Source organism: Odocoileus virginianus, chromosome 22, assembly GCF_023699985.2.
Source record: "Odocoileus virginianus isolate 20LAN1187 ecotype Illinois chromosome 22, Ovbor_1.2, whole genome shotgun sequence".
Classification (NCBI taxonomy): domain Eukaryota; kingdom Metazoa; phylum Chordata; class Mammalia; order Artiodactyla; family Cervidae; genus Odocoileus; species Odocoileus virginianus.
In genome coordinates this window covers 9,107,756-9,134,387 of record NC_069695.1, presented here as the reverse complement: position 1 = coordinate 9,134,387, position 26,632 = coordinate 9,107,756, and the positions used below count along the sequence as shown (strand labels likewise).

Below are 26,632 nucleotides of genomic sequence, written 5' to 3'. Positions count from 1 at the left end.
AACTTCCTGTCGGTCAGACCTGATTCATTTCCTAGTGCCCGGGTTGGGCAGAAGGCATGCCTTCGCCTCTGAGCTTCCCGGGCTTATCTGCCTGCAATGCAGGAGACGCAGTTTCGATTCCTGTGTCGGGAAGATCCTCTGGAGAAGGAAATGGCAACCTCACTCCAGTATTCTTGCCTGGAGAATCCCATGGACAGAGGAGCCTGGCGGGCTACGGTCCACGGGGTCGCAAGAGTTGGACACGACTTAGCGACGAAACCACCACCACCCCCTGAGTTTTCCAGCAGAAGATAGAGCCTTACTCCCCAGTTACCCCTCTAATGTAGAGAAGTCCAACCAAATAGGAAATTTTTGTTGCTACTGCTGAGCAGACAGAATAATGGCAGATGACCCTCCACTATTCATTCTAGAACTTTCCTTCTTACACCCAAAGGCTTTGGCGATTTCTTCATATTAGTAGGTATAGATTTACCTACTTTTTTTTTTTTTTTAAAGCTGCTGCCTGAACAAATTCTTAATCAGTGTATCTCAAAATATGATTTGTCTGGATCTTCTGGACCTACCCAGGCATGCCTACCTGTAACTTGGACTCATTTATTTCCTAGATTTAGGCCAAGGCCAGGCAAATTCTAGTTTAAAAGGTCTAGCTACATAGTGAACTGCAGTTCATCAGACTGCATTTTTCTGAGTTTGTCTTCCAGATGTACATAGAAAAATTTGAGCCTGGGTAGTTGCAATCCTGGGGTATCATAGGATCAGATCATAAGTGAATTTAATTTTAGACAATGTAATTATTTTCATATTCAAAATAATTTTTTAAAATGTTAAACACCAACAGATAAGGGGAAAAGGAACCAACATCTCTTTTGCACTTGTTACATGCCAACAACTGGTTAAGGAGTGTTCCCATTTGTTATCTGGCTTCATTGAGAGGATCTGTTTTCAGAGTAGGAGTCTTCTCTGGCTTGACACCTGTTGCCTCATTGGGAGGGTGGCATTGGCTACAACGAATGTGTCCCTTTGGTCACTTTCCTGCGGGCTCTAGGAGTAATGATGAATTGTGCAATCAGGCAGGGAGGTGTCTGGGGGGACCAGGTAATAGTTTGGAGATGTTCAGTCACCACAGTTAAAGAATAGGAGTTGGGAATCCAGGTGTTTAAGGTAAAATATGCTGAGCAGTACATAGTCACCAGAAGCGACAGGAAGCTAGAAGTACAGATGGGAAATGCAGGTGACAATTCAGACCAGTGAACTGGGCCCACTGCACATATGTCCTGGGAGAGGCTAAATCAGCTAGGGCCCCATCTTCAGAGAAGGGAGGGCTCTGGGCCTGGTGCCTGGCTTGAAGTTACCAACACAGCAAGGTTCAAACACGTTGGAGCAAGCTTCCACGTGAATCACTTTCTTCCCACTCATGGGCTAAGTAAGGGCAGGCTTGTCATTTCTGTCTGGTTTGTGGTTTTCTGGGGTTTGTGGCAGAGTTGGGTTCCTTAGTCCCCTGGTCGCCCTTTCTTTAGCATGTCCACCTCGAATACTCCGCAGCTGACTTGTCAGAGCCACACCTTCCACACCTGCCAAAGCTTCCCCAGCTCTGGCTCACCATGCGGTTCCCTTAGAGCAGTGCCAAGGAGGAGTGTACGGGGCGGATACCAGCTTCCTGGGAGAAACTCACCTGCTTTCCTGGGAGCTGGGCTTTTAATTCAGACTTGTCCTCAAAACCGAGGCTGGCTCTGGCAAAATTCTGACAGATGCATTCTCCAGGGGGTCCCCCACATTCTTCAAGCAACCCTGTTACCTCAAACCCACTCTGGTCCTCACCTGCAACCCTCAAGGGAGGGAAACAGCAGCTGAACAAATGTCTCTGGAGCACTGATCGCCTCTCTATGGGAAATACATTTGTTTGCTTGATTGTTTTCCCAGAGAGCTCTTGAGTCAGAAATAGCATGTCTTATTTCTGAAGACCTGGGGTTCTTGGAGTCAGACACATTTGCTTTGAATTTGATTGATCTTAGACAAGTTCTTTAAGCATAAATTTGCTCATCTGCATAGTGAGAAAGCACTGCACAGGAAAAGCTCATGTTTAACGCCCACCCTTTATTCCAGGACTAGCTTCTACTTTGGATCTCTACTCTCTTATCCACTCTGTTGAACCTTGTTGCAAACCCTAGAAGGAGTCTGACTTTTCATCTTTCCTCCTAAGCTCTAGAGTAGCCTGCTGTGTTAAGCAGGGATGAATTTGTTGACTTTTATCTGGTCCCTACTTTGACTTTCCAAAGTTAAAGTCACCCCCTAAAGTAGGTAGCTAAAACCCAAATAAGAGAGAAAGGAAAAATTTCCTAGACCTTGGAAGACTGCCAGCTGACAATTCAGTGGAACCATTTGCTATGTCCCAGGGTGGCAACACTTTTCTCATGAGGGCTATTACTACTAGATAGCAATATTGTCTAGCACAGATCAGAGCTATAGGCGAATACAGAGAGAGGCCACTCCCAAGTTCACTTTTTGATTTCTACGCCTAGGTCTGCCTAAGTCTAAAGAGAAATGAGAGAAAGGGCACCATTTACAGATTGCTAGCCAAAGAATATCCCACCTGCTTTAGGACAGTACCTCATTCTTGCAAGAATTTTCTCCCAGATGCTGTTCTAACTGTGTCTTCAATGGGCTAATCCACAATTCTGTAATGTTGGTTGCTTCTGGGGATGAGATATAGGATAAGACCAGTAAATCCTTACATCTACTATAAATTAGTTCCTTGGTCAGAAGCAGTGTTGTATATAAGATATGCTGATGGTGAATAGACACTCAGTAAGTTCAAGGATGATGGTGTTGGCAGAAGGACAGTGAACAGCTAAGCACGTGTTAGTCCAGAGTAAGTGTCAATTCTGGTGGCAGTTCCCCTTCTTGATGGTAGAGGGTCAATGTGCTAAACTGCCACTAGATGGAAGTCTTGACTACTGGGGACCTGGTACCATATTGGGGTCACAGGGTTGGGTGCTGCTGCTGGAAAACTGGTCACTGAGGATTTGAACCACTAAAGATAATTTATACTTGTGTTCCTTTAACTGCTAAAAAAAAAAAGACCAAAAAAAACCCCTTTTGGTGAAGATAAAAATCTCACTATCACCCCGTACTGATTTTTTGATATATTCATCCTAGCAGGCCATGCTTTTAGTTAAGAAAAATTACATTTTTTTTTAAAATTATTCTCTATCTTCACCATCCAGAACACTTTTGTGACACCTGGAGTTTCAAAAAAAGTTCACTTTTAAGTAGAAAATAGTATATTAGTTAAAACATTTATTTATTTATCAATGGAAGCCTTTCCCCACTTTCTGTCTTCTCCTTCCCCTGCCAAATGCCCCCTCCTGGCTTTTTAATGCCAAGAAAGGGGAGCATCTGTCCTCCTACTGAATTTAGTTCTGTTGGTTTCAGCTACTGTTCAAGACCTTATCTATGGTTTTATTTTTTAAACTGGTGACCATGTATTCTTGGTGTCCAAAAGATTTCCAGTCCTTTGTTTGGGTTGTAACTGGTAATCTAGGAGCTTTGTAAAGATTCCTCAATGATTTGTAGGAACAATGAAACATACTGTCCTGATAAATCCAGTACATATAATCACCATGAGTATGATTTTACTTGTGTGACTTTAGATATGTCCTTTTGGCCTCTGGGCCTCTGTTGTCTTAACGGTGGTTTAAGACACATATGTGGGTCTATGCCAGTGGTTTCCAATTCTGATAGATGGAATAACTCCTTCAAGTGTTGTTAGTATTTTGAAATTCTCCTTGATATGGCTGAGCTTCAATGTTATCTCTGTTGTCCTGAAATAAAATTCATAGGTATAATAAACCACCAATACATATAATCTTAAAACATTTATATAATATCCTAACTATGATAAAGATGATAAATAAAAAGAAGTAATTAACCACAAATAATGATATGCTTCTAATATGAAAATAACTGGTCACTGGCTATAATAAAAGTAGATAAATCAAATTTTTGCATCTATTTGGAGAGTTACTATGAACATCACAACTACAAATGCAGACGGATTAGGTGTGTAGAAATGTGACTCAAACATTGTGAAAAGTATTGCTGTGGATAATGTTATTTTGCAAAATGTTGAACATTTCATGATAAAGTTCTGAATTAATGTCCAAGTATACAATCTTCCTTTTATTTACATGGTCTTTGCATTCCTGACAACCAAGCAAAAATACTTTGTTTTTCTGTGTGTGTTAGTTACTCAGTTGTGTCTGACTCTTTGTGACCCCATGGACTGTAGCCAGCCAGGCTCCTCTGGCCATGGAATTCTCCAGGCAAGGATCCTAGAGTGGGTTGCCATTCCCTTTTCCAGAGGATTTTCTTGACCCAGGGATTGAACCCGGGTCTCCCGCATTGCAAGCAGATTCTTTACTGTCTGAGCTACCAGGGAAGCCCATATTAGAGTTTAGCTTTAGATAATTATAAACAAGCTTTAACTACGTGAAATGAGTCTTCCTTCTTTATCTAATCTGACAATTTGCCATTTTGTTAGAGTTTTTAGGCTATTTTCATTGACTGTTATTATTGAATGGTTGGGCTTAAACCTACCATTTTGCTATTTATTATCTGCTATTCTTGTTTGTTGTTTGTTCCCTCTGTCCCCTTGGTCTTTATTTGAGCTAACTGACCATAATTTATAGTCCCATTTTGTCTCTTTTATCATCTTGTTAGCTATACTGCCTTTTTGAATTTTTTTTTTTAATGGCAGCTTTTAGGTTTATGGAAACACAAACACATAAACCCTGTGAATGGCAGTCTGCCTTCAGGGAATATCATACAACTGCACACAGGACGCAACAACCCTATTACAGCATATTTTCATTTCTCCCTTGACCATACATTGTGTGTGTGCATGTATGTGTGTGTATATATACACACACACACATATGTATATATATAAAATAAAAGTATTTATTTATTTTGCTTAGATTCTTAGGTAGTGAGTTTGTTTTCTTCATCAAATTTTGAAAAATTTCAGCCATAATTTCTTCAAATATTCCCCCCTCCTTTAAGGACTTCAATTATGCATATGTTAAGCTGCTTACTGATGCTCTGATAATTTTCTTTTCAGTTTTTTCTCTGTACCTTTTGTTTTGGACAGTTTCTATTGATGTCTCTTCAAGTTCACTAATCTTTTTTTCTTTTGAGTCTAAAATACTATTAATATTAATTTCATCTAGGGTATTTTTTCATCACAGGCATTGAATTTTTCATCTCTAAAATTTCAAGTTAGGTTTTCTTTATCAATATCTTCTATGTCTCCACATGGCATTCTTAATCTTTCCTCTATATTCTTGAGCATATAGGATATAGTTTCATGTTTTAATATTTTTGTTTACTAATTTTATAGTTATATGTAATTTATGAACCAGTTTCCATTGATAGATAATATTGCATGTTTGATGGCCCATATTTACCCATCTCTTTGCATGCTTGGTAATTTTTTGTTTGATGCCATATATTTGGAATTTTACCTTTATAGGGTACTGGAAGTTTTTGTATTATTATAAGAATACTTAAACTTTGTTCTAGGATGCAACTAAGTTATTTGGAAATAGTTTGTTCCTTTTGAGACTTTGCTTTTAACTTTTGTTAGGGCTAGAAAAACTTTTGTCTAGGGCTAATTTTAGCACACTACTGAGACAATACAAGTTCTGGGTACTGTGTACTCTGCTGAAATGTCCAATGAATTACAAAGACTTTCACTCTGACTGGTGGGAATAAGTGCTATTTCTGGACTTGTGTGAGCTCTGAGAATTGTTCCCTCTGCCTCTTTTCCCAGCAGTAGGTAACTTCCTCATATACATGCACTGAACTATTAATATACGTTCAACTTAAGACTTCACAGAGACCCTCTACTGACCTTTTGAGTTCTCTGTCTGTTTACTTTTATCTTATCAAGTCCTTTCCTCTGTGAAGTCTAGTGTCTCCAATTCCAGCTCCCTCTCTTCAATTCAAGGAGATCACCAGACTCCAGCAGAGTTCTTCCTTTTTACATAGCAGCCTAGAAATTCCCTCCAATGACCTGGGGGCGATCACGGGGCTTATGTTATTTGTTTCCAATCTCTCCTGGATCACTGTCCTTTGTTGCCTGATGCCCAATGTGTGAAAACTATTATCTCATATATTTTATTCTTTTAAAAAGTTGTTTCAGGTGGGTAAGTTAAATCCAGGCCCTTTCCCTTCATCTTGGTTGGAAGCAGAAGTCTCTTGTGCCTTCTTTCTCTTTGGAAGTTTGGGGCAACTTTGTTGTCTTTTTCCATTGTCCATGTAAATTATATGTTTATAATGTATAATGTATCTATGCCTTGAAAATATGGTAAACATTTGTTAAATCATCCAGGCATGGCTCTTTTAAGTTTTGCTTGTTTTATTTTGTTCTTTCCTGCTTTTTGTATTGTGGGAAAGAAGAAGTAATTTTATTTATCACTCTATTTTTAAATTGTAGTTCTTTTCAAATAGTCTATTTCTTTTTGTGCCGATTGTGCAGTTCACATTTGTCTAAAATTCAGTCTTTGCATCTAGGTTTTCAAAAAGATGGGAATGTAGTTTTCCACATATGATTTTGTGGCCTTTATTACTTCTGTGTCAGCAGTGTATCCCCATTTTCCCTGTAATTTGTTCATTTTTATCTTTTACTAGTCCTCCCAGAAAATTATCTGTGTTATTGGACTTTCACAGGAAAAAAATTTTTTTTTAAATCAGTATTATTATTTTTTGGTCTCCTTTCAATTTTCCCTCCTGTTTTTCTTGTCTTAGATTGATTTCATTATTCTTCATCAAATATTGCCTTCATTGTTATTCACTTACAGTATTTCACAATTCCTTTACAATACCTATTTAATCTAATGGTTGATCTGAAAATAACTATTTTAATTTCCATACATATGAATAATCCAACAATGTTTTTATTAGTTGTCTGTAATTTTTTCATCATTTTATTGTGTCTATAATTTTTAAGACTCTGAGACAGAGTCTGTCTTATAATGATCATTTGGAATTAATTTATATTTCTTCTATCACTTAATACATATTTAAAAAATATTTCATAGCTACTCTAGAAGGATCATAAGCTGTACTTTTGTGAGGTGACTGTTCAAATATCTATTCATGTTTGATTTTTGTCTGCCTGATCTATAATTTTTGGGCATAAATGTGTTAAAATCTTCAACTATAATGTACTATAGACTTAGCTACTTTCTTCTGTAATTCTATCCAATGTTGCATTGATGTGTTATACAATTATAATAGAAAAAGAAGAAAAATATATTATTAATACATATCCATTTATGATTGCATACCTTCTTATAATATTTTTCCTTCTACCATTTGAAAACTTTGAGTTATTTTAGAATTTTTACTTCAGTATTGTCACTCAAGTGTTTTAGGTTTTTGCTTGTTTCATATTTGTCTTGTGTATCTTTTAAAAAATCTTTTCATTTTCAACTTCTCTGCTGTCTCCCCCATCCACCTTCTATAGGCAACAATGATGTATCTTTTTGAAAGGTAAAAATAATCTGATAATCTTCTTATTTTAGTCATTGAGTTTAATTATTCTGCTTATTATAGTTATTATGTATTAAGACTTATTTATGATGTCTATGAGCATGAGAGTGCATTTTTTATTTTCTATGCTTATTATTTTTCTTTTCCCATGCTGACCTTTCTATTTTACTATCACTGATTTGAAAGGACAAGAATTTTTGTTTGTTTTCTTTTCTTTTTTCTACTGGTGAGAAGCATACATTCTATTTTTATATTTTCTGCTAGTTTTTCATACTCACTAAGAGCCGTTCCGATACTCATATTTCCCTCATCAATGTCTTAGGTTTATCACTTACAATGTCTTCACCTCAGACAGAATAAGAACTTTACAATACTTTCAGCTCTTTTGGGATCTTCTCCTGCTCCAGATCTCTTGTAGGTATTATTTAAGATTTTATTTCTAGGTAATGAGTCAGTATATATTTTTGTAGTTATTTATTTAGAGATTTCTTTTAATATATTTATTTACACATCCCATTGTTTCCCTTTGGGTTAATTTTTATTTTTGCTAGAATACTTTTAAGTCCTGTATTGACTACAAATATCTTTATTTTATCCTGTGAAAATAAAAGCTGTTCTTTATTTTCTACTAAAAGTAATCTGTTGAGAAGATAGATGTTTATTTGATTCCTATTTTGCTTTTTCCTCATCTGTAAACTTTTCAACTTTTGATGCCAATTCTGTGGTTTTGTTTATTTATTTATATTTATTAAAAATATTAAATATTATCATATATCTTTGCTAAGCATTCTATGATCCCTTTCAATCTATAATTATTTTTAATTACTAGGGAGTTTCTCAGTTATTATTAATAGGTCTTCAATTATTGCCTCTCCTTTTTCTTGTCCTTTTGAGATTTTTATTAAGTTGCTATTGGCATTTCTTTTTCTGACCTTGTATCTCTTACCATTATTAGTATACCTTTTACCTCTATTTGTTCCAATTTGTTTGTTTGACTCTTGGCTTATAAATTTACTCTGGCTTTGCTAAGTCTGTCTTTCATTATGTACATCAAGTTGTTTACTTTGGCAAATACATTTCATGGACACTGTATTAGTTTTCTTTTATTGCTATAGCAGTTTAGCACAATCTTAATGACAGAAGTTTGTTATCTTGCAATTCTGTAGGTCAGAAGTCTGACTCGGGTCTCACTGGGTTAGAAACAAGGTGTGGCAGAGCTGTGTGGAAACCCTTGGGGGAGAACTGTCCCCAGGCTCAATCGAGTTTTTGGCAGAATTCAGGTTCACGTGGTCGCTGGACTGAGGTCCGTTTCCTTGCTAGTTGTCATCTCTGTAGAGTTCTAGCAGCTGCTCATGTGTCTTGGCTCATGAGTTCCTTTGTCTATAAAGCTAGAGATGGTGAGTCCTTGTCATGCCTCATCTCTCTCTCTCACAGACATTTTAAAGGCTGATTTTTAAGGGTTCTTATGATTAAATTGGACCCACTTGTATAACCTTGGATAGCCTTCCAAACTTAAAATCTGTAATCTTAATTATACCTACAAAATCCCTTTTGCCAGACTACATAGCATAGTCAGGGACCACATCTGACAGAAACCAGACAGAAAAGCAGTTGATTCTGGACTTGGGAACCCAGAGTTGAGGGTGCTGCTGAGGTTTTAGGGAGCTCTTCACCTTACTTGATACATGGGCCTTTCACAAGGTCCTATTTCCTCTAATAACTTTTGAAGGCTTGCTGGCTGATGGGGAGTGCTCTGGGGTCTGTGCCCAGACCCAGTTCCTCTGGTATTGCTGCTCTTTCATTCAGGATATAATAAATCACTATAATCAATACCTTGCCTTTACATTCAGAGCTCTTCAAATACGTAAGGAGAGCCTCTGCTAGGTCTCTCAGTTGTGTCCGACTCTGCGACCCCATGGACTGCAGCCCACCAGGCTTCTCTGTCCATGGGGACTCTCCAGGCAGGAATACTGGAGTGGGTTGCCATGCCCTTCTCCAGAGGATCTTCCCTAGCTAGGGATCGAACCCAGGTCTTCCCCCAGTGCAGGCGGATTCTCTACTGTCTGAACCACCAGGGAAGTGTGCCTACCTTGTGCAATACTGAATCCTCGTTGTAATAATAGTGCACATATTTCATTGCATTTCAAATTAAGTTACATGCTGTTCCTCATAAGACAGGCCAGCAGTTTTCTCTAGATTTCCTTCCTCGCATAATTGTTTATTCAGTCAGTGAATCTTATCTCTTCCACCCCATCATTCCATCCTATCCCATTATCCCATTGCATCCCATCCCATATTACAAACATGTTTTGGGTACCTCTTACATGCCAGGCACTGTATGGGCTGTTGAGACTACAAGGGGACACTCCTATGTCTGGTCCTTTTTGGTGTCTTTGTACTGAGACATAAAGTTGCTAAGAGCAGAGACAGGACTGGTTTGAGGGATAGCGGAAGGGACCCTGGGCCATTCCCCCGTTCTCAGCCCCAGTTAAGCTCATCACCCAGGCCCAGACATTCCTTGCTTGGTCTTTGGTGCGCCTGACTGTCCACTCCTCTCTGCTCCCTCGGCTCTGTTCTCCGTTTACCCTGCAGGTGCTAGCGAAACCTTTCCAAGGCAGCATTAATGTCACAGCTTCCTGCTGGCTTCTTTCTTTGCTGATGTCCTGCTGCATACAAAAGGCCATTTCAAGTCTTTCCCCCCAAGTTCTTCTCTCCGAAGAAATGAATAAATGCAAAATTCCATGGCCTGAGGATAGAGCTCAATAGATGAATTTTTGCAAAATTGCAAAACCAATTATTTAAAAAATGAATCTTTGTGCTTTGTCTTTAAAAGACACTTGGCTTTGGCATTGCATAACATACTTCTTTTTTTTTTCCATAACGTACTTCTGAATGCTTTAATGTAAATCATCTTAAAATAATTTTTAGTGAAAATTTTAATTTCTGTACACATCCCACCATGACTCTAAAAAATTTGACCAATTAGAAATATGCGTCTACTTTGTTTTGTGGCTTCTCATATTCTCTGCTCCTCCTCCCTGCTGTCCCCCGCAGTGTGTTATTTCCAGGGACCTGGGAACTCTGAGAACTGAACTTAATGAATTAAAACCAAAATTCTTAGCTTAGCTGTCAGGGCCTCCAGAAAGCTGCCCTCCTGACTATTCAACTGTTTTCTCCAGATCCACCTTCTTCTTAGAGATGCATATTCACGGTGGTCAAGTCACATGCCCTGTGAGGCCAGTTTCCTGACCTTGAAGAGTGTGGTTTGCTGCCTTCAAAGGCTCATCAGTTTGGAAAATAAAGCTGTTTCCCACAGTTTAATCCCATTACAGATGTAGCTTCAAGCACCAGTGCTGTTTCTGCCTTTCTTTTCCCTCTCTCCACCCTTTCCCTTCCTTTTTCTTCCTTCCTTTCCCAGCTTCCTCTTTTCTGCTCTGTCTTTTCTTCCTTCCTCTCTCCTTCTTCCTTCCCCTCCTCCTCTTTACCAAAAAATCAGGTATCAATATTTATTTCTTGATCAGTTACGAAACTTTTCCTACCACTGTTTCTTCCCACGCTCTATTTGGATTCAAGTATAGGGTGGCCACGCTTCCCGGGTTCCTAGGTACACCTGTTACCCTTGCATAGTTATGACATCTACTCCTTTCACTCTCAAAAAGGTCAGGGTTTGGAAGATGAGTTAAATTACAACCCTACTGTCATAGGAACTTGTTATTCCTACCAAATATGTTGCTGGAGTTGGGAACATGGATGAATTCAGTTGGATGTGCAGGACACTTTATGGGTGGTGACCCCTCACCCTCTCCATGGGTCAGCACTCCATTCCAGAGTTATAGAGAATGGATGAATTAGTTCAAAATGATCCTGTCTCCATATGCCCTACTGCTGAGGTTTTAAAATTGTGGGTATAGATACATGTGATCCCAATGCTAATAATTTAAAATATAGTAACACTGTGGTTAATATTATGGATGGGTTAATAAAACCTTTCCTGTGTGACAGACTGTGCATAGTCCTTACATGTTTTTCATTTCTCGATGGTCAGGAGTGGGGATTTGTGAACATGAACAATAATCTAACAAACCACCACAATTTAAAATAATTTGTAGCTTTTTAAACAGTTTTCCTCCTGTTGTCTCCCTCTCATGATAACCTTGAGGTAGAAACCACAGGTGTTATTGTTACCTGTTCTGTGGATGAAGAAACTCAGGCCTGAAGAGTTTTGTTGAGTTGCTTCTGGTCATATGGTAAGTTGGAAGCAAATAGGGCTTCTAACACTGCGTTTCTTTTTAACAAGCTAGGCTAAACTGAGATAAAAGGTAAACTCCCTGATTTTAGTAGCTGGAAAAAACAGACTTCTCACATAAAATCTGCTGTGAAGTAGAAGCTTCCTTCTATCTCATATCAGTGTCACTTGGAACATTAGAATTCCAAGGTCACTGAAGCAGGAAGATAGAACAATGGAAGGGGTCCCTGGCACTTAATGCCTTAGCATGGCAGGATTCCAGTTATCGCTCGCTGCCCTTGGCTTTAGCTAGGAGAAGTCACATGACCTTGACTCAGGTATAAAGACTGGAGGATATGGTAACCCCCGATTGTTTCTGGCACAGCCACATACATATTGATCTTCTGGGAAATCTTTAATAAGTACACATATCAAGCAAAACACTATATTTTCTGAAACATGCTTTAACATTCTATAAAGAAAAAGTGGGGAGGACTGAAAGATGAAAGAATATTGGCAAAGTGTTGTGAACTGTTGAAGATGAGGGGTGAATACATGAATACATGATAAATTACAATATTATTCTACTTTTGGGTATCTCTGAAAATTTTCATTATATATATGTATATATATTTTTTTTAATAAAAGAAGAAACTTGATCTAGGGGGCCCTTAATCTGTGTATCTGAGGTGAGACGTGACATGAAATATTTAGCGAAATTTTTCAGGTTACCTTAACCCAGGTAACCTGTGTTCAATCCCTGAGTGGAGAAGACCCCCTGGAGAAAGGAATGGCTACTCACTCCGGTATTCTTGCCTAGAGAATTCCATGAACAGAGGAGCCTGGAGGACTCCAGTCCATGGGGTCGTAAAGAGTCAACCACAACTGAGTGACCAACACTTTCATTATCATATGGGCTTTCCTGGTGTCTCAGCAGTAAAGAATCTGCCTGCAATGCAGGAGACCCAGGTGGGATCCCTGGGTCAGGAAGATTCTCTGGAGAAGGAAATGGCAACCCATTCTAGTGTTCTTGAATGGGAAATCCCATTCAAGAGGAGCCTGGCAGGTTACTAGTCCACAGGTCGCAAAGAGTCAGAAATGACTTAGCCACTAAACCACCACTATATATGCATACATATATATATATATATGTATGCATATATACACATTTATGTATAAATATGGATTTATAACTTATGGAATTGCCTGGTGGCTCAGATGGTAAAGAGTCTGGCTGTAATACTGGAAACCCGGGTTCGGTCTCTGTGTTGGGAAGATCCCCTGGAGAAGCAAAAGGAAACCCACTCCAATATTCTTGCCTGGAAAATCCCATGGATGGAGGAGACTGGCAGGCTACAGTCCATGGGGTTGCAAAAAGTCGGACATGACTGAGAGACTTCACTTTCTTTCACTTTCATACATATTTCTAGCTTTTGGAAGTTTAGTTCATGAAAATGATTGATTTTCATTATTTGCTTTCTGATTACCTGTTGAATTTTCCTTAACTTTGAGTCTTTTTGAATCTGGTACTTCTTGATGTTACAAGCTAAATGTTCCTTTCCTGTGAAGAAATGAAAAAAAGTAAATAAAACTCTGCTGGGGCCAGAATATTAAGCCCCTCCACTTCTGCATTTTGGAAATCTGATGGTGTGGTTGATTTCAAAGGGCCACTGTTCCTTTGTGGTTTCTGCCATAGAGAATGGACTGTATTTTCCTACCCTTGGATTTGGACGGGCCTTGTGGCTACCTTGACCAATAGAATGCAGCAGGAAGGATTTGTAGGAGCTGTCAGCCTAGGCACAGGCTTCTGGTCTCACCCTCTAGTGGTCTCACCCTCTAGTTGCCCTGTGAGGAGGCCTATGCTCACTTGCTGGAGCTGTGTGACCCAGTCCACAGTCACACTGACCACAGGACATGTGAGTGACAGCTGCACTTAAGCTTCTAGACACTTGCAGGTACGAGGGAGACCCTAAGTGAGATCAGCACAAGAGCCATCCTCTGAGTCCAGCTCAAACTGTTGACCCTCAGATTCATAAGCAAATCACATAGCTGTTATTTTAAGCCACTGAGTTTTGGAATAGTTTGTTATGCAGCAGAAGACAAGAGATCAGATAAAATAGTGTTCCACCCACAGGCCCCCAAAGCAATGGTTAAGATTTCAAAATGCACTTTCTATTTTTGGGAAGCTTTTTTCTTTTTTTTCCCCTATTTCTTGAAAATCTCTAGGCAGCACAACTTAGAGATGATAAGAACTGAGTCTCAGAAGTCTCTGAGCTAAAAAAAAAAAATTATCAAACTGTATTTCTCTCGGAGGGAATTGGTGTCCTTTATTCACTCAGCTTTAGTTTTATCTACTTTTATGACATCTGAATTGCACAAGGATGTGATTTAATTTTGGGCTTGGAACAGAATTTGCATTGGCACTGGGGGACTTTTCCTGAGAGATAAATTTCAAGGAAACACATATTGTAATTCAAGGGAAAGTGTGAGTTTCAAACCAGTATGATTTTGAAAGCAACAGAGTTGAGGGGCTGAAGACTAACTTAGTCCCCAGGTCCAGTGGATGATATTTACCTCTTCTGGGATTAACCCAAGAGCTTCATGAAGCAGGAGATGTTCGCTACGGAGGTGATGAAAGTAAGACTGAATAAAAAAAAAACAAAACAAAAACTCTTTCACTTGTGCTAGTTTTGGTCACAGTTGGGAGAGGTATAATGTTCTTCAAAATTACACCAAGGACCTAGATTTTAATGAAGCAAACCCTCCCTTTCCTATCAATCTTCAGTGGATCAGACAGAGAGAACCATTGTTTCCCAACCACTCTGTTCTGAGTCTCTTTGCTTTTAGAGAAGTTTGAGAAAGAAACTTGCGTACCAGATAAAGCTCTGTATATGTCCTGAAGCAAAGTAAGGCTGAATTCATGAATTCCTGAACTCCACCAGTGAGTCTGAACCACATGAATTCCTGAACTACACCAGTGAGTCTGAGCATCTTTGGGAATGATTTGCTAAACTGCTGTTTTTCAGGTTAAGGTACCTTTGCTACAGATTGAATCTTGCCTATGAGAGTCAGTCTAGAAGAGAATCATGAATTGAAATGTTATCACTTTGGAGAGTGCCTTTCATCTTCAGAATACTCACTGTATCTATCAGAGTTTACAATCTGGAATCTTTGACCCTTGGTAATCATTTTCAAAATATATTGTAGCCAAGAATAACTGTTTTTTCCTGCCCCCAAGAGGCTATATTAGATTTATTTTTAAGTGATGTGAATAGTTCACATCTTTTCCACTAAAAAAAAACTCATGAATGGGAAGAAAGATATTTACCAGGAGAGAAGGCCGAGCACTGTATGAGGGGTTGAATGGATAAAACAGGTGATTTATTCAAGCCTGGAAGGCTACTGACAAAGAAAGTGCTTGAAAGAGCAGAGGAATCCAACAAGAGGAGTTTGATGAGCTGCTTCTCTGTGCACGGCCTTGAACCTGGGGCTGTTATGACTCCAAAAATAATGAGACACAGCTTGTCTATCCTCAGGAACTTACAGCCTATGAAGGCATGAAAGACATAATGCAGCTGAAAAGTTAAGAGCAACATAACAGGGAAATACCAACAGAGCAGACTGACACATCACAGCAGAGCCAGGTAAACATGAAATGACTATCGTGTGTGTTATAAGAACTCAGATGCAGCAGAGATTGTGAAGCCTGGGCCTGGGGGAAAGTCATACATTTTATGCTGCTGGGGTGAATTAGGATCCTGAAGAATGAACAGGATTTGAAAAAGTTGAAAGGGATAGGGGAGGTAATTCAGTCTGCAAAAGAATAGAGAAATTGGTATATGGGATGATAAAGGAAAGAGGCAAGACGATGTATGACATGAAGTGTATTTGGTGGACAGTGAGTAGAAGAGTTTAGCGAAAACAGACTGAAGGTGTATGCTGATGGATTTTGGGAGTGATGAACTGTATTTGAACCTGATTGTGGCTCACCTCTTTAGTGGTCAAGGAGTTCGATCTACATTTTCTTGGTAATTGTGATCTTATCTAAATCTTTCGATTGTTTCAAACATTTGTTAAGGCACACAAAAGACTAAAGATTTTGTGGGGCCTTGATGAATGAACAGATACTTTCTGAAGGGTTATAAGCTGAAATAAGATACATTACTCTTTCCATATTTGGATTAAAAAAGTGATCAGAAACCCAGCCAATCTTAATTAAGATCAGGTTGAGAACCTCTCTACACCAAAATATGAACTTGGTTCTATCATCTAAATTAGGTTTCTCACATAAAACTGGGAAAAAAGATATTGAACAGTAAGCTTCACCACTTTCCTCCACCCAAAACCACACATGTGCACTCAAAGATGATATTCAAAATATCCAACATTCAGAAAGTAATAGAAAACATATGTTACAAATGATACATGTAGGGATACATGTGTCATTGTATTGCTTATTGAGTGATATAAAATGACGTGCAAATTGCTCATAAAATCATTTTAATGATTTCCAAATAATCTGTTGATGAACAGAGATGGTGATTGCAATATTTGACATGACTGTCATCCAAAAAATAATGACCTGGTCTCAACTGTGGTTTGATGAAGGAAATTACATCAAACTGCATCAAACTGTTCCAAAGTGATTTTAGTGAATTGTGAGCCTTTAGGTCCTTGGGGACTAGACACTTTCTAGTCGACAGAGGAGACAGGATGCACAGTCTGCTTTGTGGCCTGGCATCTGCTTGGGCACAAGGGCTTTTCATGAAGCTGGGACTGGCCTGAAGATCCTGTGTTGCCTCCCTCCTCCCCCACTGCCCTCCAAAGGTGGCCCTCAGAGCTGGAAGCAGAGATGTGGACACCCCTTGCTTCCTTTTGTGTGCCAGGCAGCATCAGCTTCATTACCATGAGGGTTGTGGTTAATGATGTTATACAAGAAGTGACCAAAGCAGGACTTAGATTTTCTGAGCAATGAAGGCTCCCACTTCTGCCCTGATTTCAATAGGAAGGATGTGTGTCTGTAACAGTGTGTTTAAAATACAAACAAAGAAACAAACAAACAAACAAAAAACAGAAAAACTCCTCAAGTTGTAGTAAGAGAGAACTCAGGCATAGGCAGACCTCTATTTCAAGTCAGATGTTGGCAAAAACATGCCCAAAGGTGAATGCAGATAATTCTAACAGCAGTATAGAGAGCATGTGTGTGTGTGTGTGTGTGTGTGTGTGTGTGTGTGTGTGTGAGTAGTTCAGTCGTGTTTGTCTCTCTGGAACCCCATGGACTGTAGCCCACCAAGCTCTTCTGTCCATGGAATTCTCCAGACAAGAATACTGGAGTGGGTTGCCATTCCCTTCTCTGGGTTATCTTCCTGACCCAGGGATCAAACCCAGATCTCCCACATTGCAGGCACATTCTTAACCCACTAAGCCACCAGGGAAGCACCCTAGAGAGCATCTGTGTCACAGAAGAGAATGCAGACTAGATAAGCTTTAGCCTCTTTCAGAGGCACTCATTTTTTCAATTAGGAGACTATGTTCAAAACTCAGTTACCTATAAGCATGTATAGAAAATGGAATTTTGTTTTCTGTATAGAATAGCTTGAACTATCATCTTTATAAAATCTTGAGGAAATAACCCTCTTTGGATATTGTTTAATATAAATACCTGGACTAGGTAGACCATTCCTGCTATAAATGTCAAGATCAAGTTAAACAGGTAAGTAGCTCCCGTTTCAACATTCTATAACCATGAAGTCTACTACGGTCTGGACATACTAAATATGTTAATGTCCGGATATGATCACAAAGGATTATCTTGGTTCAAGATTGAGAAGTTCAATCCTTAAAGTTCACTGGGTTCCACTCCAGAGATGCTGATTCAGCAGGGAAGGGCTCTGGAATCTTCTCTTTTCACAAATGCCTAAGGTGCTTGGCTGCCCATGTGACCCTGTGTTACTGAACCTTAAGAAACACTGAGCTAAAGCTTTTGGTTTCAGGAGATTGTAATTGCAGATTTTCTGAAGGAAGGAGAGAATGATTAAAGATGTAGGATAGAGGGAATATAAAGATGATATTCTTGTTATCTACATCAAGAAGTGAAACCATCAGTGAGCAGCTTCTATCTTCCCAAGAACTGCCCTAACAGCCAGTTTTCTAGAAGCTGTACAAAACAGGAAGGTTTTGCTGTTAATTTCTCACGAAGTTATAATCAGATTATGACAAAGACAGAAGGCAGGGAGAGGGGGAGAGGCGGGTGTCATCCTGCTAGTCTCTTACTTCCAAATCTATTATCATCTTCGAATGAAATGAACACACTGCCAGTTCTGATTCTAGATCATTAACCATGAATTTAAATTTAATAAAATCCCTGACTAATCCAGACAATTGGTGGCCAACTAGAAACTTTCTCATCAAAATCTTACATAGTATTTACTTTTATAAGATGCTGATGGTGTCCAAGTAAATTATCATGCTAGAGAATACTACACATGAGTCAGAAGAAATGAGCTCGATTTACATGTAGCAACATGGGTAGATCTCAAGAACAAAAGACTGAATTGAAAAAGTAACACACAGAGGTTGATAGTAAAATACCACTTATGTATATAATATGCACACACAAAAACAATGCTATCTATTTTTCTAGCCTGAGTACACATCTAAAAAAAAGTTGGAATGGGAATATATGTGTTAAATAGACTAAAATGAGGGCCTGTGTTGGGAAAATTAAAACTGGAGATAGACAATAAAAAAGCAAAACAATTCACACTATACCAAACCAAATAAAACTGGGACATTGCCACAGATAAACAATAATTGTGGATCTTGAGTTGAACAGTATGATAAGGACTCAATTTGGGACCTCTGAGGGACAGAAGGAAAGTTGATGACTTGGTCTCTGTACTTATGGAACTGCACTATAGCTGGAGTTACATACATGGAATAAATATGATATTATAATAGAACCACAGTGGCTCAGTGGTAAAGAATCTGCCTGCGATGCAGGAGACACAGGAGACATGAATTCAATCCCTGGGTCAGGAAGATCCTCTGGAGAAGGAAATGGCCACCGACTCCAGTATTCTTGCCTGGAGAATTCCAAGGGCAGAGGAACCTGGTGGGCTACAGTCCGTGGGGGTGACAAAAGAGTCAGACACGACTTAATGACTAAACAACACCTATAGAGCCTATCCTGGCACAGCCATTAGCAGGCAGCCATTGCTTCACAGTCAAAAAGCAACAGTTAGAACCAGACATGGAACAACAGATTGGTTCCAAACTGGGAAAAGAGTATGTCAAAGTTGTATATTGTCACCATGATTATTTAACTTATATGCAGAGTAAATCATGTGAAATGCTGGGCTGGATGAAGCACAAGCTGGAATCAAGATTGTTGGGAGAAATATCAATAACCTCAGATATATAGATGACACCAGCACTTATGGCAGAAAGTGAAGAAGAACTAAAGAGCCTCTTGATGAAAGTGAAAGAGAAGAGTGACAAAATTGGCTTAAAACTCAACATTCAGAAAACGAAGATCACGGCATCTGGTCCCATCACTCCGTGGCAAATACCTGGGGAAACAATAGAAACAGTGAGAGACTTTATATTTTTGGGCTCCAAAATCACTGCAGATGGTGACTGCAGCCATGAAATTAAAAGACGCTAGTTCCTTGGAAGAAAAGCTATGATCAGCCTAGCAGAGACATTACTTTGCCAGCAAAGGTCCATCTAGTCAAAACTATGGTATTTCCAGTTGTCATGTATGAATGTGAGAATTGGACTATAAAGAAAGCTGAGCACTGAAGAATTGATGCTTTTGAACTGTGGTGTTGGAGAAGACTCTTGAGAGTCCCTTGGACTGCAGGGAGATCCAATCAGTCCATCCTAAAGGAAATCAGTCCTGAATGTTCATTAGAATGACTGACGCTGAAGGTGAAACTCCAATACTTTGGCCACCTGATGCGAAGAACATCGGAAAAGACCCTGATTCTGGGAAAAACTGAAGGCAGGAGGAGAAGCGGATGACAGAAGATGAAGTGGTTGGATGGCATCTCTGACTCAATGGACATGAGTTTGAGCAAGCTCCGGGAGTTGGTGATGGACAGGCAAGCCTGGCGTGCTGCAGTCCATGGGGTCGCTAAGAGTTGAACAGGACAGAACGACTGAACTGACTGACTGCTTCACGGTAACCCCCTCCCCCCGCAACCACTCTGTTAGTAGGCAGCAGTTGCCATGAGACCATTTGTGATTCTGCCCAGCCATTGGTCGGCACTGTAGGGGCTCCTCCCCCAAGCTAGCAACTGTCACTGAAAGACCGTTAACGGACTTGCTCAGCCATTGGTCAGTGATGCAGGTGGTCCCTCCCTCAAGTGAGCAACGGTCTGTGAGCTCCAATTAGTGGGACTTTTCACCCAAGGTTGGTAGAGTGGTGGTCGTCAAGAGGAGAGTGAGGTAAGAGGTGGATCCCGGGCTTCTCCCCTCCGGCTCACTTGGCCTCGGACCAGCATAAACAGGCTGAGGGCTGTGTCCTGCGGCTCCAGAGCCCTCGCTAAGGCCACCCACTGGCTTGGCCCCGGCCTCGAGGTGGTGGTGAACCTCTCCCTTATCCCTGCCTTTGCAACATAATGGCGGCGGCCGTCTGCATGGGACCGTGGTCTGAGAGACCTGGTTCCTACCATTTGGGCGGCCTGAGGAGACTGAGGGCCGGCTGGTCCTGGGCACCTGGCTGTCTCAGCGATGAAGCTGGGCAGGGTCTGGCGACCGGACCCTGAGGGAGCCGCCACCTGAGACCTGCTTCCTGTCAGCCAGGGCTGGACCTCAGGGTGAAAGTTGTCCCTGGGGACCTTGCCCTTTCTTGTCAGAGCAGAGAAGAACGTTCCTTTGGTAGAGATTTATGGGAACTTTGTTACCTGACGGTGACCTGACTTCAAGAACCAAGGCTCTAACACCAAGACGTTTGCAACAACTCTCCGTACCCCTCCCTCATCTTTCTTAGAAAAGGGCTTTTCTGAGAACTTTTGGAGAGGTTGGGGTTTTTAAAGCATGAGCCACTCATCTCCTTGCGTTGTTGTTGCTCAGTCGCTAAGTCGTGTCCGATTCTTTGCGACCCCATGGACTGCAGCACGCCAGGTTTCTGTCCCCCACTGTCTCCCAGAGTTTGCTCAAATTCATGTCCACTGAGTCAGTGAAGCTATCTAACCGTCTCATCCTCTGTCACGCCTTTCTCCTCTTGCCCTCAATCTTTCCCAGGATCAGGGTCTTTTCCAGTGAGTTGACTCTTCGGATCAGGTGGCTAAAGTATTGGAGCATCAGCTTCAGCATTAGTCCTTCCAATGAATATTCAGGATTGATTTCCTTTAGGATTGACTGGCTTGCAGTCCAAGGGACTCTCAAGAGTCTTCTCCAGCACCACAGTTTGAAAACATCAATTCTTGGGTGCTCAGCCGACATAAAGAAGGTCCAACTCTCACATCCATATGTGACGACTGGAAAAACCATAGCTTTGACTATATAGACCTGTGTCTGCAAAGTGATGTTTGTGGTTTTTAACACGCTACCTTGGTTTGTCATAGTTTTATTTTCAAGGAGCATGTGTCTTTTAATTTTATGGCTGCAGTCACTGTCTGCAGTGATTTTGGAGCCTAAGAAAACAAAATCTGTCACTGCTTCCACTTTTTCCCCTTCTATTTGCTAAAACCTTTCTCTGTTCCAAACTCCAACATTTTGATATTTGACCCCACTGTGCGTTGGGCACACAGACTTGCATTTCAGTAGCGAAATAGTCAAGTGTTAGGCAATACCAGTGACTACTATAATAGTTCAGAGAATAGGAAACAAAAGAAAGAGAAAATTACAGAAAATTTTAAGGTAAAAGGAAAGGAAAAAGCAAACATTCATCTGTGTCTGCTAGTGGTCTTTAGATGCATTTTCCTGTGTGACAGTCTTTGAAAGTCTCTTATTTTCACCATTTCCTCAAGGGTCTGCAGGAATTAATACCAGTATAGATCCTCTAGGCTTATCCCAGTTTCAAAGAACTATTTTGTCCACTTTGTTCTTTTCCAGATGACTGAACTTTGCATACAAGAGGAAAATGTTATTTTAACCTAATTTCATATACGTATTCTTATTTTTATTTATATATATATATATATTTAGATTTTTCTGTAAGGCGAGGTAATATATGCAAACGTTTTCCAGTGTTAAAGTGTGCTCTTCTGCCTCACATTAGTTAAGGTGATGCTAACCACTGCAGTAGACACACCCCCAACATCAGAGGCTGAAAACTCACATTGTAGTACAATGATGGTTCTCCTAGTCTACCGGCTCTTCTCCACGCAGCGATTCCGGAATTCAGTTTCCTGCAATCTTGAATCTTTGCCATGTTATGCATATGATTCTCAAATTTCTCTGGGGGCCTTTTCCTTTCCAGCTTACTGGAAGGGGAAAAGAGGATGGAAAACCATGTTTGGAGAATTTGATGGACCAAGACTGGAAGAAGTGTTACATCACTTCTTAACTCCATCCCCTTTGCTAGAGCTCAGATGGAGGACTAACAAGATGGTTCTGAAAGGTAATTTTTCCGTATGCTCAGGGGTGTGGGGAGATGGTCTGCCATGTAACTCATACTTATTTATCTATTTTCGTTGACCTTCCCTTGTGGCTCAGCTGGTAAAGAATCTGCCTGCAATGTGGGAGACCTGGGTTTGATCCCTGGATTGGGAAGATCCCCTGGAGAATTCCATGGCCTATATAGACCATGGGGTCGCAGAGAGTTGGACATGACAAAGTGACTTTCACTTTCACTTTACTTTTTTCATAAGATGTGTAGAAATAGAAAATGTTAAAAGTCATAGGCGATATCCCTTTGACTTAACTTGATATGTTTGATATATTGAATCTGAAGTTGGATAAAAGGACTTGGTTGTGCCCTTTTAAAGTCTTCTTCATTAACTGATCATAAAATAAAGAAGGCTATATGAATAGCACAATTGTATGAATTGAAAAAGTTTGCAAGCCTTCACCTGAAAAATATTCTGGTATCTGGCCAACAGGGGCACTAATCAGCTTTTCACCTCTCCTTCAGCTGCCTTTTCTGACTTCTCTGAGCAAATAAATATCCAGATGTCTGAATCTTCCAGTCTTGATTAAGTTTTATAGATTTTACCCCTGACCTGCCCACAGGGAATAGCATGGCCCTTTATGCCTTAGCTGTTTTCCTTGGACTCCATTTCCTGACAGCCTGAATTTCTCTGCCTAATTGCTTCAGCCATGGCTGTGCTGGTATAGAATTTCCTTCCAACTTTTTCAAGGCAAGGATCAGCTCCCTCCTAAGTAGCTAGATTCTGGGTAATGCTATATCCTGCTTAGTATCACTTTGTTGCTATCTTCATCTCATTGTAACTATGGCATACTAATAGTTGGGATTTATATGTGAAATCCCCACAAAAGAGCTTACTATTTTATCCTGTATATGTTTGTCCTTGATGAGCAGAGTGCTGAGTCATCCAGATATTTCAAATAGAAATTTAAATCTGAATCCTGTAAGAAAGTTCTCCTGGGGATATCTGCTCCAGTGTTTCTGCCACGTGTTTGGGAATTTGCTCATCATCTTTGGTAACTGTTCAAAATGTTGTGGAGGGAATGGAATCAAATTTCAACTCAGGCCAAGGAAAGTCAATGTGACTGAACACAGCCTTTGTTCCTTCAGATAACCTGGGGTCTAAAATGTGTGCAGCTGGGTTATCAATTCATGATACAAATTTTGATAATATATCTTTTAGTCACATTTTTACATAAACTGATTAATAATAAATAGTGCAATCATTTCCTTGCCTTTGCCTTATTATAAAGGCCAGACATTGGCAAATTACCATCTGTTGGTCAAATCTGGCCCATTGCCTGTTTTGGTAAATAGAGTTTTATTGGAACATAGCAATACTCATCCTTTCACATATTGTCTCTAGCTACTTTCATGCCACAACAGCATAGTTGAGTAGTTGTAACAGAGACCGTACATAGGGCAGGTGGCTCAGTGGTAAAAGAGTCCCCCTGTGAATGCAGGAGACACTGGAGACATAGGTTCGATTCCTGGGTCAGGAAGATCCCCTGGAGGAGGAAATGGCAACCCACTGCAGTATTCTTGTCTGAAAAATTCAATGGACAGAGGAGCCCGGTGGGCTACAGTCCAAGGGGTTGCAAAAGAGTCAGACACAACTGAGTGACTGAGCATACACTACAGAGACTGTATGGTCATCACAGACTAAAATATTTACTATCTGGTCCTTTACACAAAAAGTGTGCCTATTCCTTATATGATTTACATGATTATATGATTCCCAACATCCCTTATAGAATTTATATGACTTATATGATTCCTAACACAGTATATGACCAGTGAATGTGAATTTTTGATCCCATCTTCCTTTGCTTAGACTGTCACTTCTACCTGGAGAGCTTTTGCTCTCCAGTCATTTACTCACTTATCCAATAGACTCTGTTCTTGGTGTTGGGTCAGTGAAGATCACACACAGACTATGCTCTGTTGGGGTTTCTGTTCTTCTGAGGTGGGAGATGAGGGCCAGGTAAACACTTGATGTGTAACATCACGTCTTCTCACGATCAGCCTCACGAAGGCAAATAAAGGTGCACACATGGTCTCTGCCTGTTTAATTCCTCTGCGTTTTCCAAAGTTTTGCTCCAGCCCCACTGCCTTCACGAGGTGTTCCCTGGTCTCCCCATGTGGTCTTTCCCTCCCTGTTAGCTCACAGATCCTTCTATTTTGTGCTTTTTTGTTTCATCGCACTTTGAACTGGAGTTCTCTGTGGATGTTTTTCTTCGCAACCAGAGGTTGTGAGCCATGATAACAAGAGCCATGTGACAACTTGTTTGTTTCCCAACAGTAACTAACACAGTGACTGAAAATAGGAAATTGGTAAATATCCCTGATTGAGCCAGTTTCTAACAATGGAGGTCTTCAGTAAAGAACAATTCAATGCACCCCTTTCACAGTCTGTAGTATTCCTGAATTTGTGACCATCATTGTGGTCCACCAGTTGCTTACAAGAGAGAAGGGGAAAATTTCCCACTTTTTTAGCAGCTGGGATCCTTTCAGAAATTAACTACACCCACAGATATATCTGAACCATAAGTTTTATCTTCTCTTTTGATATAGAAATCAGATAAAATCTTAATTGACTCTACCCTAAATTTCCTCCAGTCATGGGGAAAAATTCCAAGCAATCAAGCAAATAAAAGAGAGAAAGGGAAGAAGTTGCATAAGCAGTTACCAAATAGGTGATACAAATGAGAAATTCTTGGCTTTTTGTTGCTGTATTAAATCACACACACACACACACACACACACACACACACACACACACACACACACCCTCTGAGTTTGTGGGCTGGTCTCTCAAGAGGAAAACAGGTTACTTTGTTGGAAAGAAGCTAGCGTTGGAGGTTGCATTAATCAGTGCTTAGGGATCAGCCAATTTCTCCCCTGCGTGGGATGAATGGGGTTATTCATGAGAGGGCATCTGGGAAGGAAGTAAGGGGAGTTGTGGCTCGCGGGGCTGGCTAGTGCCTGAGAGTGGAAGGGAAATCTGTCATCAGAACAAATGAACATCAGCGAGGTGAGGGCGAAGGCCAAAGGTGTGTGAGTGAGAAGGCAACAAAGAGCTGCAGCCTGTTAGCAATTCACACATTTCTCCAGGCAAAAGCCAGAGACACAGAGCTGGGCTGCAGGTTATGAGCATACAGTATTTCACTCATCATGGAGGCCTCCACAGAAAAGACCCGAGTCTGTAACCCTTAGCCTGGAAGAAACTAATTTTGTTATTGCCTCATTCTCTTCAGCATCATCACCAATGTCCCCCAGTATTTCTCAGCACTGACTGTGAGGAAAGAGCCGGTATGGAGGTCTTGTAATGCCTAATAAAATCATACAACTCCTCGATACTTGTAGCATCTATCTCAGGACATCCAACTGAGATGAACTGAACTAGAAAGTCTGGAAATTTCTGTTGATGATGAGAATGTTTATATATTGGAGACAATGCAGCAGTCCACCTGCTGTGGGACCTTGGATAAGGTCTTCTCCTCAGCCCACAGTGTAAACCTTCCCTTTGAACTTGACCCATGCTCATTCCCACTCTGTTACAGCCACATATCCTTGAAAAAAGCAATCAAGGTCTCTGGTCTCTTGGAATTCATACTGTGTTTTTGAGAACAACCTGTTTTCTGCAGGCACCTGGGCTACAAGTGCACCCTGGGACAGACAGTGTAGTGGTTGGTTAGGCAGTGGGCTTGCTTGCCCTGTAGGTTTCTCTCACTGTGTATTTAGTCTTTCCCATGAAGGCTGTACCTCTGGATCCTCGTGTATTTGCGTATTTATAAAATGAGACCGATTCCATCCCTAAGATCCTATGTTCATGTTCTAGTACAGTCTAAATTCCTCAACTGAGTCAGTAGGAAAAAAAAACTGTAATCTTTGGAAGGTAAACAGTCATTGTGAACGTGAGCGATCTATAATGACAATCACAGCATCTTTCATTTAGTAAATTTAAGTGCATTTTTCTAATGATATAGATACTACTGTAATAATAATGGGCTTCCCAGGTGGCCCAGGTGGTAAAGAACCTGCTTGCCAGTGTGGGAGACATAAGAGACACAAGTTCAATCTCTGGATAGGGAAGATCCCCTGGAGTAGGAAATGGCAACCCACTCCAGCATTCTTGCCTGGAGAATCCCATGGACAGAAGAGTCTGATGGGCTACAGTCCATGGGGTCACAAAGAGTCAGACATGACTAAAGCAACTTAGCATAGCACACATTATAATAATAACTATCATTAAT

General features: G+C 40.4%; 1 long non-coding RNA gene across 1 annotated transcript; it reads right to left on the bottom strand.

Annotated features, from left to right (window-relative positions):
- Positions 1 to 3,323: 3,323 nt before the first annotated feature.
- LOC110151104 (uncharacterized) lies at positions 3,324 to 20,641 on the bottom strand. The gene is made up of 4 exons (XR_002317948.2): positions 20,455 to 20,641; positions 14,354 to 14,422; positions 13,267 to 13,340; positions 3,324 to 3,821 (listed from the first exon to the last, which is right to left on the bottom strand). It is a non-coding gene; the product is annotated as an uncharacterized lncRNA (long non-coding RNA).
- Between the last annotated feature and the right edge of the window lie 5,991 nt (positions 20,642 to 26,632).